The sequence below is a fragment of the Onychomys torridus genome, chromosome 8, assembly GCF_903995425.1.
Source record: "Onychomys torridus chromosome 8, mOncTor1.1, whole genome shotgun sequence".
NCBI classification, from domain to species: Eukaryota; Metazoa; Chordata; class Mammalia; order Rodentia; family Cricetidae; genus Onychomys; species Onychomys torridus.
In genome coordinates this window covers 59524212-59537339 of record NC_050450.1, presented here as the reverse complement: position 1 = coordinate 59537339, position 13128 = coordinate 59524212, and the positions used below count along the sequence as shown (strand labels likewise).

The 13128-nt window shown below is 40.5% G+C and overlaps 1 pseudogene; it reads left to right on the top strand.

Moving 5' to 3' along the window:
• The window catches only part of LOC118589947, a 100305-nt pseudogene that overhangs the window by 47438 nt on the left and 39739 nt on the right, over positions 1 to 13128 (top strand).

Here is a 13128-nt window from a genome sequence, read left to right as displayed (position 1 = left end):
GCCTCTGGAAAAGCAGTATGTACCCTTAACCACTTAGCCATCTCTCCAGCTCTCTGGTTCAATTTTGAATGCACAGGAGCAGTTGGGCAGTGAAGGGTCTTCTTTCCACCTCTCTGGGAGCTGAAACTGGCCCATCTGCTCAGCACCTTTGTTCCCCAGCCTGCTTTCAGCCATGACTGTTTTTCACAGGCTGAAGAGCCTGTTCAGAGCTGGAATCTGCTGCATCTGACATGGCTCAGCCTCTCATGGGTGCAGGAACCATCCCCTCCATCCTTGTCTGTGCCTCACAATAGGCAGATGGGAGTGATATAGCTACGGTTATGGGCTGAGGATGTGGAAACCCAGAGAGGTCACTACCCTAACACCCAGAAATCCTAGAACTTGAGGATCACAAGAATGGAACCAGCAGACCTCAGGTAGTGGCTGCTGTGTAAGGACAAGGCTTCCTCCCTTAGCACTAAGGGAAAGGGGAGGGAAGTGAGCATGGAACCAAGGCTCTTTCCCTCAAGGAGAATACCCATGATCCCAGCACTATGGTTTACTTTGAACAGCTGCCCATATATGGAGCATGGGAATATGGCCGTGACCTCCAGCTACTGAGACTGCTGATGGCTACTGTGCTGCCCTTTGCCAACATGAATCTTCTCATCTATGGCCATGTTCCCTTCCCTGGGAGAGCCTATCTCCCACAACTGACCTATGGGAGAGGGTTATAAATGAGAAGACCCTCATTTCAGCTCTGGAAAGTCCCAAAGGTCCTCATACTGGATTCAAATCTCCCTGCACACTAAACAGGTCCCACTGAGATTGTGTCATGGACACATCTCCCTCCACTCAGCCCACTACTCTCCATCCTTTGTCCTGGTTTTGGCTTAAGAATAGCCCTTAATAAGGCTCCTCACTGGCCCCATCTACAGACAACAGAGTCTAGGATCCTGGACCCTAAGGCCTCACAATCCTGTGGTGGATCCCAGAAGAAACAGCCTGCTGTTATGCTTACAGGCTGGACCAGGCACCTCTCAGTGACCATGTGATGATGAAGCTCAGGGCCCTGGAGGCAAAGAATCCACAGCCGCTCATCTCCAGCACATGGTAAGGAGTGGGCACAGAACTCCTACTGGTCAACCCAGGCCCTATGTGGCTTCTGACAAGCTGAGAGGCAGGAAAAGGGTCCTGAGGAGATGAGAAAGACAATCTAAGCCATGAAGAACCCAGGCAACCACAACAACCAAAGTAAGGTAGAGGTGTGTGTGTGTGTGTGTGTGTGTGTGTGTGTGTGTGTGTGTGTGTTATGGTTGTATGAGTTTTAGAAATAGAATCATATAACATGCCTTCTTAATTTCTTCAATCAGAATAAAAGAATATGAAAAGCTGAGTTAGTGGTGAGTCCTCTGACACAACAAGTGATAACAGTAGATAATAGTAGCCAGAAGTGAATCCAGACCACTTGAACAATGAAAACAGTCACAACACTGAGAACAGAAAGACACAGACAGAAAGACTCTTGGGGGAAAAAACTACTATATGTATCACTGTCCCAACCCCAATACTCAGACACATGTGCATGCACACACAGACAGAGACAGTGAGACAAAGAGAGAGGAAAAGAGAGAGAGACAGAGAGAGAGATGGAGAGAGATTTTACTAAGGGATTGAGGGGAAAGCACAGGACAGGAAACTCATCTTCCACTCCAGAGACTGTGCTGAAGCCCCATGCTCTCCCACTGTGGCACATTTCAGTTCATGACCATGAATCCCATCTGTTCTCAAGTTCCTAGCTGCTATGACACATGTGAAATGAAGGGGGTGCTAAAGACTTAGGAGGGTCAGCCACTCATTGAACAGACATTCCTGCAGACCTGCTATGCTTCATACACTATTTTGAGATCTGAGTGCACATCAGTGAGCAAGACAGGCATGGCCCAACATTTGTTATCTCAGTCCAGCAGTGAGGAGACACTTGTTCCCCTACAATTACATAGTAGTACCTGGAAAGCCTATGAATGCAAGGTAATCTGTCTGATATCATTGAAAGCTGAGGTGAGCTGCAGTGAACTCTCAAAGATGGGAAATAAGGGATGAGCCAAGAAGAAAGTTCCAGGCAAACATGAAGACTCTAAGGTAGCAGAGAGAGCAACTCCATTGAGGGACAGGAAATCATGTGTGGGACCATCTGCTCTGCCTCACCAGCACCTGGGAGCTCCAACTCCATCCCTGCTGAATCAGAATCTCCAGTGAGACAGCTTCCTTCAGTGAACTTTCTGACTGAGTAGCCTGTCCAGGTGACATTTTAACACAGTGATTCGAGAACCACTGGTCTAGATTTGAGCAGGAAAGGGTGACATAGATGGGCCTGGAGGGGTACAGAGGCCACAGCAAGAGTTATGACCCATCCTAAGAATCTTCTGCTTCTCCTCAGAGGAAGTAAATGGGATTCAAGCACCTCAGCCATGAAGGGGCATCTCCATCCACTTTTTATGGTCACCTACTATGTAGAATATGGGCTAGATCCTGGCAGTAGTTATACATCTTTAATCCCAACACTCAAGAGGTGGAGGCAGCCAAATCTCTGTGAGATTGAGGCCAGCCTATTCTACAGAGGTGAGATCCAGGACAGGTACTAAAACTACACAGAAAACTCTCTCTCAAAAAAAAAAAAAACAAAAGAGAAAAAGAGTGGGGTTGGGGATGTAGCTCAGTGGTAGAGCGCTTGCCTAGCAAGCACAAGGCCCTGGGTTTGATCCTCAGCTTAAAAAAAAAAAAAAAAAAAGAAGTGGATGATGTCATCTTCATCAACCATACAAAGATTAAAAAAAAAAAAAAGAAACAAAGAAAGAAAGAAAAACAAAATGAGCTAGAAGGGACCAGATCAGAAGCAGGGATGCCAGTTCGAGGATGCTGCAGAGGTTCAGGATAATGCTCGTTCCATACTGGGACAATAGAGTCTGTGATAGACAGTAGAGAACAGACAGGAGAGAGAGTTGGGAGGTACTGTATTGGTGAAATTATTAAGGCCACTCCACGTAGTTAAAAGGGAGGTTTATTTTGTGGGGTAACTTACAAATGAAGGGATAGGTTGTAGGGTCTGGCAAAGGTATGGCACAGTCTGGTGTTCTCTGGAGAACTCTGCTCGGTCTACCTCCTGCATCCAGCATCCCAGAACCAAGAGAGAGCCCACCTCTCGATCCTGGGTCTTCTGCTTTCTCCTCCACCCTGCCTTGTGGGCGTGACCATTACCAAAAGCCTCAATGGGGGTTGGAACTTCAGGCCAATGCTGGGATGGCTATCCACTACATCTCCCCCTTTTGTCTAAATAAGAAAGCTCTAACCTAATACAAGATATATACAAAGAGATGGTAATCAAATATTGTCCAGGAGTAATGAGGGATAATGACCTAGATAAGTTGGAATTACAATAAGTGCAAACAATATCAAACAAAAAACACATAGTAAAATCCAGGGAAGTCTAGATCATGGGTAGGTGGCATGTTACAAAGATCATTCCAAAAGGTGTCCTATCCTAAAGAACCTGAGTCTAATACTTAATATATTCTATCTAAGATATTATATATGTATAATAAGTTGTAACTATAACTGCTAATCTTCAACCTCATCAAAGACCTGAGAAGGAATATAATAATACCTGAGAAATGGGAGAAGGACACAAGCAACTTTCGGGAGTCTTGCAAGAATAGACAGAGACAGCTGGCAGCCTGGACAGTCACCTAATGTTTCTCAGCATTGTTGGTGCATTCAAATTGGCTACAGGCCTAGAGTATCTGACAGACCATTTTCAGAAACAGGAATTCTGAAAGACCATCTTACCCTGTCTTGGCAAAGTATAGTGGTCGCTTTCCTTGTGTCCCACTTGTCCAGAAAGGACAGCATTTGTACGGTCAGCAGTTGAGGCAAGGGTAGTTCTTTGCCCAGTAGGCCATTTTGTGCCAAGAAGACAAACTTCCAAATGGAAATTCTTAGAAGCCAAACATTCTCTCAGGATCAAATTGGTGCTGCCAGGAGCAATTGTGTCTCACGTCAACAGAATTCTAATTTATTTAAATGCCATATTCTCTAGGTCCATGAAGTGTTTGAAGATTCCCTGTCCATCTGACCTATGTATTTATAAATCTGGATAACCTAATTAACATAATTATAGAGATGACAAGCATAGGTGACAATAACTCTATAAGTCTTATCTACCTAAACAACCTAAGGACTAAGGCTTCCTATAAATAAGGCAAATAGTCTGTAAGCCAATGTATAGTAAAAAGACAATTACTTTAAATTGTGACAATCCACAAAATATCTTTTATATTTTTGGTTGTGAGCCTAGCCTTTAATGGCTGAGCCATCTCTCCAGCTCCACAAAATATCTTTAACAGAGGTAGGAATGTATAGTGCAATATGCAATATGATAATAATCCTAAATATATAACAGTATACAGAATATCTTAAACAGAAGTAGAACATACATACAGTAAGACACATATAAATTCACATTTGTATCAATATACAAATATTTCAACTAAGAGTGAAAATATGTGTACAATATAACAAACATAGTTCTGTATTTGTAACAATATACAAATTATCTTAAATAGGAATATAAAAAGTTTATATTTGTATCAACATATAAGAATTCATAACAGTGCAAAGGCTACTATATTACTAAATTTGTTTACTAATGTATATGATAGTCTACCATAATATCTTATACCTATCCATTCCATTTCTTCTTTTCCATTTTTTTTTGAGACATATTTTCTTTTCTTAAGGAGAGTACTGAGTTTAACAGTTTCTTCCACCCCTAACCCTATAACCATTATCCATAACCCTGAGAAATATGAAACCTTAGGGATAAGGGGCGTAGTTTTCTTAGAATTACTTCCTGCTGTTTAGGGGGTGATGGTATCTCTATTGGGTATTGTGAGAAAGCTCAGATAGTTAAATCTCAGTTAGACTGACTGTAGATTCTGCAGCAACTCTCAGAGTAATGGGTAAGATTGCCTGAAATTCTGGCAAGAAGTGTAGTATGACGATGATTACCATGGCATCATTCTGGATTGGGTAGAGGTGTTGTTGTTGGGGCCCCATCTTCCTTCTGGAGACTTCAGAGATTGCTATTGGAAAAAACTTATTTTTTATCAGAATGGAAGGTTTGGATTTAAACAAGTCATGACATGTAAGAAAGGATTCCAAGAAATCAAGAGTAAGCATGGAGAGAATTAGAATCTTGAAGATAATGGTCCCTTATAATTGGTTTCCTTCTGTCTCACACCAGAGGGCTCTTCTGATATGGGACTGAAGAATCTCTCAACCTTTTCTTTTATCAATATACTTGGGTTTAGAGAAGGAGTGAGCCAATTCCATCTCCAAAGCCAGCTTAGTTTATAATTAAATTGGAACCACAACTATTCTAGATTGATAGAGATATAGATATTAGACAGTGATATCTTACCCTGTGTAGATTGGTACCAATAGATTCTTTCTTTCTGCTGTAAACATCCAGATATCCAAGGCCTTATGATTTCTGGAAGATGGGTATTTCCATTATCCTGGAAAGACAAAAACAGAACCCTACCCCAACCTTTGATTGCTAAATTTTTCTTACAACCTGAAGAGATGTCACATTGGTAGATGATCTTTTACTTCTCCTCATCAAGGGGTTTCTCCTGTTCAAATAGAATTTTTATTAATTTTGTTGGTATCCATAGCTTTTCTTCTCCTGTGGAAACAAAAGCAAAACCCCTTCCCCAACGTAGGACATATCCAGGTATCCATTCTGAGGTCAACACATCTTTGAAATAAACTGGTTGGTTTAGCTCAGGAGTTTTGTCTGTCATCCAATGTCTCTCCACAGCTGTTGTTCCTTTTTCATCAGCAATGAGAAAACTCAAGGTTAATAAAGCACTATGCAATCTATTTCTAGGAGTCATTGTTACCTGTTGCTGTTTATTTAGCATATCCTTTAAAGTTCTATTGGATCTTTCTATGACTGCTTGGCCTGTGGGATTGTGTGGTATACCTGTAACATGCTTTATATTGTAATAAGCAAAGAACTGTCTCATTTTATTGGAGACATATGCTGGGGCATTATCTGTCTTAATTTGTACAGGTATTCCCATGATGGCCATAACTTCTAATAGGTGTGTAATCACAGAATCAGACTTTTCAGAACTCATAGGAGTTGCCCACTGAAATCCTGAATAAGTGTCAATGGTATGGTGTACATACTTTAATCTTACAAATTCTGAAAAATGAAACACTGCCAAATTTCATTTCTTTGTATACCTTTTGGATTTCTCCCTGCAGGTAATGGAGTTTGGTTATAGAAGGAACAAGTAGGACATTTTTTCACAATATCCTTAGCTTGTTGCCAAGTAATGGAGAAATCCTTCTTAAAACCTTTGCTATTTACATGGTGTTTCTTATGAAATTCTGAGGCTTCTAGCACATTACCTAATAGTAACTGATCAATCTCATCATTACCTTGTGCTAGAGGTCCTGGCAGACCTGTATGGGATCTGATATGTGATATATATATATATATAGGATGTTCCCTTTTTCTGATGATTTCCTGCAATTGTATGAATAATGAAGTTAATTCTGTATTATCAGGAATAAATTCAGCAGTTTCAATGTGTGAAACAACTCTCTCTGCATATTGAGAGTCAGTGACTATATTGAGGGGTTCTGTGAAGTCCATCAGTAACATAAGAACTACATATAGTTCTGCCTTTTGTACAGAGCTGTATGGACTTCGTACCACTTTACTTAAGTCTCCTGATTTGTATCCTGCATTCCCTGATTTATTTGCATCAGCATGGAATGTGAGGACTCCAGAAATTGGCTTGTGTCGTACAATGTGAGGAAGGACCTATTCAGTCTTCTTTATGAATTCTATCCTCTTGCTTTTAGGATAATGGTTGTTAATCTCTCCCAAAAAGTTACTGCAGGCTCTCTGCCAGTATTCATTATCTTTCCATAGTGATGAAATTTCCTCATTAGTTAAAGGTTCTACAATTTCTGCTGGGTTCATTCCTGTCAACTGACGAAGTCTTAATTTACCTTTTTGAATCAAATCAGAGATCTTTTCTATATAAGTCTTTAATTTCTTATTTGGTTTACATGGTAGGAATATCCATTCCAATATAACATCTTCCCTCTGCATCAAAATACCTGTGGGGGAATGTCTGGAGGAGAATATGGCAAGAATGCATTTAAGTTCTGGATCCACACGATCCACATGTGCTCCTTGAATTGTATTTTCTACTAGAGCCAATTCCTTCTCAACTTTGGCTGATAATTCTCTTGGACTATTTAATTCTTTGTCCTCTTCTAGAGTATTAGCCAAATTTTATAGTCCATCTTTGGGTATTCCCATGATACCCAATAAGTTGGAAATGCTTCCTAACAACTTTTGAAAATCACTAAGAGTCTTTAATCGATCTCTCCTCAGTTGTACCTTTTGGGGTCTAATTTTTTGTAACTCTATCATATATCCTAAGTAATTAATAGAATCTCTCCTTTGTATTTTTTCAGGAGCAATTTGCAGTCCCCAGCAAGGCAAAACTTTTTTTACTTCTTCAAACATGCTTTCTAATGTGTCTAACTTTGAATCAGCTAATAGGATATCATCCATATAGTGATCATGGAAACTTTACACAAATTATCTCCAATGGTTTTTGCACAAAGTATTGGCATAAGGTGGGGCTGTTTAACATTCCCTGTGGAAGAACCTTTCATTGATATTTCTTGGCTGGCTGAGAATTGTTATAATTAGGAACTGTAAAGGCAAATTTTTCTCTACCATTTTCTTGTAAGGGTATGGTAAAGAAACAGTCTTTTAAGTCAATAACTATTATAGGCCATTCTTTGGCTAGCAGAGAGGACAAGGGCATCCCAGTCTGTAGGGAGCCCATTGGCTGAATTACTTTATTAATAGCTCTCAGATCTGTCAGCATTCTCCAATTACCAGACTTTTTTTTAATAAAAAATACAGGAGAATTCCAAGGGCTGGTAGATTCTTCAATGTGTTGAGCATTTAACTGCACTTGAGCCAGCTGTTCTAAAGCTTGTAGCTTCACTTTTGTCAAAGGCCACTGTCAAACCCAGACAGGTTTATTAGTTAGCCATTTTAAAGGTAAGGCAGTTGGTACTTCTGAGAGTTCAACAGCAGTTATGCTCTGTTTGTGTACAACCTGAATGGTTGGTGACTGGTTTTTATAGCATGTTATGATATTATTCCTAGAAACATGCATTGGCCTGTATTCCTTTTCTGAGAGTGTAGGAATTTTAATCTGGGTATTCCACTGTTGTAACAGATCTAGGCCCCATAGATTTACTGCTACATTTGCTACATATGGCTTCAGCCTTTCTCTCTGTCCTTTTGGCCCTATGCATTCAACCCATCTCGAACTCTGCATTATCTGAGATAGGGTACCAATTCCTAAAAGTTGGACATCTACCTCTTTTTTTTAAAATAAATAATTTTTTCTTTATTATTATGTGTTTTAAATTTTATACATCAGCCATGGGTTCCCCTGTCCTCCCCCATCCCGCCCCCACCCCCACCTTTCCCACAGCCCCTCCCCTCCATTCCCATGTCCTCCAGGATCAAGGCACCCCTGGGGATTCATTTAAACCTGGTAGATTCAGTACAGGCAGGTCCTGTCACCTCCTTCCAGACTGAGCAAAGTGTCCCTGTTTAAGCCCAAGGTTTCAAACAGCCAGCTCATGCACTAAGGACAGATCCTGGTCCCACAGACTGGATGCCTCCCAAACAGATCAAGCCATTCAATTGTCTCATTTATCCAAAGGGCCTGATCTAGCTGGGGGCTCCACAGCCTTTGGTTCATAATTCATGTGCTTCCATTCGTTTGGCTATTTGTCCCTGTGCTTTTTGCAATCTTGGATTCAACAATTCATGCTCTTGCAGACCCTCCTCTTTCTTGACAGTTGGACACCTGGAGCTCCACCTGGGGCCTGGCTGAGGATCTCTGCATCCACTTCCATCAGTTATTGGATGAGAGTTCCAAGACGACTGTTAGGGTGTTTGGCCATCTGATCACCAGACTAGGTCAGATCAGGCTTTCTCTCGACCATTGCCAGCAGACTACAGAGGATATATCATTGTGGATTTCTGGGAACCTCTTGAGCACTCTACCTATTCCTGTTCTCATGTGGTCTTCATTTATCATGGTGTGTTATTCCTCATTCTCCCTTTCTGTTCTTGATCCAGCTGGGATCTCCTGCTCCCCTAAGCTTTCTTTCCCTCAAATCTTGTACTTCATTACTCCCACTGTCATCCAGGTTGTTCATGTAGATCTCATCCATTTCTCTGTCAATGGGTATCCTGGGGTCTTTCCTAGGGTCCCATTTTCTAGGTAGCCTCCCTGGAGTTGTGTAGCAGTCTAGTCATCTTTGTTTTACATCTAGTATCCTCTTATGCGTGAGTACATACCGTGTTTGTCCTTCTGAGTCTGGGGTACCTCACTCAGGATGATTTTTTCTAGATCCATCCATTGGCCTGCAAACCTCATGATGTCATTGTTTTTCTCTGCTGAGTAGTATTCCATTGTGTATATGTACCATATTTTCTTTATCCATTCTTCAGTTGAAGGGCATGTAGGTTGTTTCCAGCTTCTGGCTATTACAAACAAAGCTGATATGAACATAGCTGAGCAAATGCCCTTGTGGTATGATTGAGCATACCTTGGGTATATGCCCAAGAGTATTATTGCTGGGTCTTCGGGGAGATGGATTCCCAATTTTTTAAGGAAGTACAATATTGATTTCCAAAGTGGCTGTACAAGCTTGCATTCCCACCAGCAGTGGAGGAGAGTTCCCCTTGCTCCACATTGTCTCCAGCATAAGCTGTCTTCTGTGCTTTTGATCTTAGCCATTCTGACAGGTATAAGGTGGTATCTCAGAGTCGTTTTGATTTGCATTTCCTGGATAATTAGGGATGTTGAGCAATTCCTTAAATGTCTTTCAGCCATTTGAATTTCCTCTGTGGAGAATTCTGTTTCGTTCTATAGCCCATTTCTTAATTGGACTGATGGGCATTTTGATATCTAATTTCTTGAGTTCTTTATATATTTTGGATATCAGTCCTCTGTCAGATGTGGGGTTGGTGAAGACCTTTTCCCATTCTGTAAGCTGTTGCATTGTCTTGTTGACCATGCCCTTTGCTCTACAAAAGCTTCTCAGTTTCAACAGGTCCCATTGATTGATTGATTCTCTCAGTGTCTGTGCTACTGGTGTTATATTTAGAAAGTGATCTCTGGTGCCAATGCGTTCAAGACTACTTCCTACTTTCTCTACTATCAGGATCAGCTGGATTTATGTTGAGGTCTTTGGTATTTAAGTTTTGTGCACAGTGACAGATATGGATCTATTTGCAGCCTTCTACACTTTGACATCAGTTATGCCAGCACCATTTGTTGAAGATGCTTTCTTTTTTCCATTGTACATTTTTGGCTTCTTTGTCAAAAATTATATGTTAATAGGTGTGCGGGTTAATGTCAGGGTCTTCAATTCGCTTCCATTGGTCCACATGTCAGTTTTTATGCAAGGACCAAGCTGTTTTTACTACAGTAGCTCTACAGTAGAGCTTGAGGTCGGGGATCGTGATGCCTCCAGAGGTTGTTTTATTGTACAGGATTCTTTTGCCTATCCTGGGTTTTTTATTTTTCCATATGAAGTTGAGTAGTATTCTTTCCAGATCTGTGAAGAATTGTGTTGGTAATTTGATGGGAATTGTGTTGAATCTGTACATTGCTTTTGGTAAGATCGCCATTTTTACTGTGTTAATCCTGCCTATCCATGAGCATGGGAGATCTTTCCATTTTCTGACATCTTCTTCAATTTCTTTCTTCAGGGACTTAAAGTTCTTGTCATATAGGTCCTTCACATGCTTAGTTAGAGTAACCCCAAGGTATTTTATAACATTTGTGGCTATTGTAAAGGGTGATGTATCTCTGATTTCCTTCTAAGCCTGTTTGTCTACTGTAAATAGAAGGGCTACTGATTTTTTTTTTAGTTGATCTTGTATCCTGCTATGTTGCTGAAGGTTTTTATTAGCTGTATCAGTTCCTTGGTTGAATTTTTGGGGTCACTCATGTATACTAACATGTCATCGGCAAATAGGGAGAGCTTGACTTCTTCCTTTCCTATTTGTATCCCCTTAATCTCTTTATGTTGTCTTATAGCTCTGGTTAGACTTCAAGTACTATATTGAATAAGTAGAGGGAGAGGGGATAGCCTTGCCTTGTTCCTGATTTTAGTGGTATTACTTTGAGTTTCTCTCCATTTAATTTGATGTTGGCTGTTGGCTTGCTGTAGATTGTCTTTATGTTTAGGTATGTTCCCTGTATTCCTGATCACTCCAAGACCTTTATCATGAAGGGGTGTTGGATTTTGTCAAATGCCTTTTCTGCATCTAGTGAGATGATCAGGACAGCTACCTCTTGAAGGGGCCAATTTGGATGCCATGGTTTTGGTGTAATTATGGTCACATCCACACCTGTGTCTACCAGGCCCTCCAGAACCAAGCCATTAATTCAAATTCTAAGCTTTGGTCTTTGTTCATTTTTGGAAGTCTGCCAAAATATTTGTTTTATTGTGTTCTTTGTAAACTGTGATTCATCTAACAGAGCTGTTTTATCATACATTGCAGTATTGGTTTTTACATTAGACATTGGTTTATTCAGTTGTCCTGGAGAGGAATGTCTTCCACAGTGGCTGGGAATGTTCTTACCACATTTGATTTGGTGCCCTATAAGAGGCCTCCTGAGGCATTTCCCACCAGTAAAGGGTTGCCTCATATATCTATTTTTTGATCTGCACTCACTGGTCCAATATCGGCCTTTGCCATATCTTCTACATAATCCAGGAGGTGGTTGGGGTCTCCTGTTTAGGCTATTCCTAGAAGGAGTATTACTTCTAGGATTACCCCATGTACAGTTTTTACTTATATGACCTGTTGTACCACATTTAAAACATTTGGTACCACGGGGCCTTCTTTCACCTCTGGGATTTGTCTCTCCTATCCAAGCCTCATTACTGTAGTTAAGAGATTCAACACCATTAGTATACTGAATCCATTCTTCCAAAGGAGCTGATCTGATTTTTAATGGTGTAAGAATTCTTTTGCATTCTGCATTAGCATTTTCAAATGCCAAGGACTCAGTTAATGCTTTTCTTAATTCTTTATCTGATACAGCTTTTGTTATAGCTGTGTTCAGCCTTTGTAAAAAATCAATGAAGGGTTCGTGCAGTCCCTGAAATATCTTTGTGTATACCTCAGTTGCTTTTCCAGGTTCTGGATTTTTTCCCAAGCATTTAGAACTGCTGTATGGCATAGGGATATGCTCATCATAAATGGCTTGTACATTCCTGTCAGCAAAACATCCCTCACCAAGTATTTGATCTTGGGAGATCTCAAAACCTCTGAGTTTACCTTGTTGTTCTAAATTTCTTGCCTCTTCTCTCAACCAGCTTTTCCACTGTAACTGCTGGCTATATTCTAGAACGACTGAAATTAACTGATGCCAGTCATCTGGAATGATTCTATGTGAGGTAGACCACAAATTTAACTTCTATTTTACATATGTGGAGTGTATCCCATATATAACTACTGCTTCCTTTATATTTTTAAAGTCCCTTGTTGATATTGGTTGTAATGTATATGTTGTATATGGCTCGGAGTGTGTGTCATCTGCAGGCTTCTCATGGATGATAACAGGATAAGCCATTGTATGAGAGCCATTTGGAGATGTTACCTGTATGGTCTTGCCCTTCTGCTTATTAGGTCCCTTGTCATGTTTATTGAGAGTTTCCTCCAGGGCTTGTAAACTAGCACCTAGAGTCTGTTCCAGGGAGTAAACCTCCTCTCTTGTAAGGGATTCCAGATTTTTCATGGAATCATGGAAGTTTTTATGTTCTTCTGAAACACATGATTCCATGGACCTTATCTTATCAATTAATGATAATTTTTCTTCCTTATATAGTGTCTGAGTAGCTACAACTTCACTCTGGAGAGTTAGTGTTCTATCAATTAAATACTCATATTTATTATCAATAAAAGCAATTTTGGGTACAAGCTTGTTTTGTAAATTCTGGTTA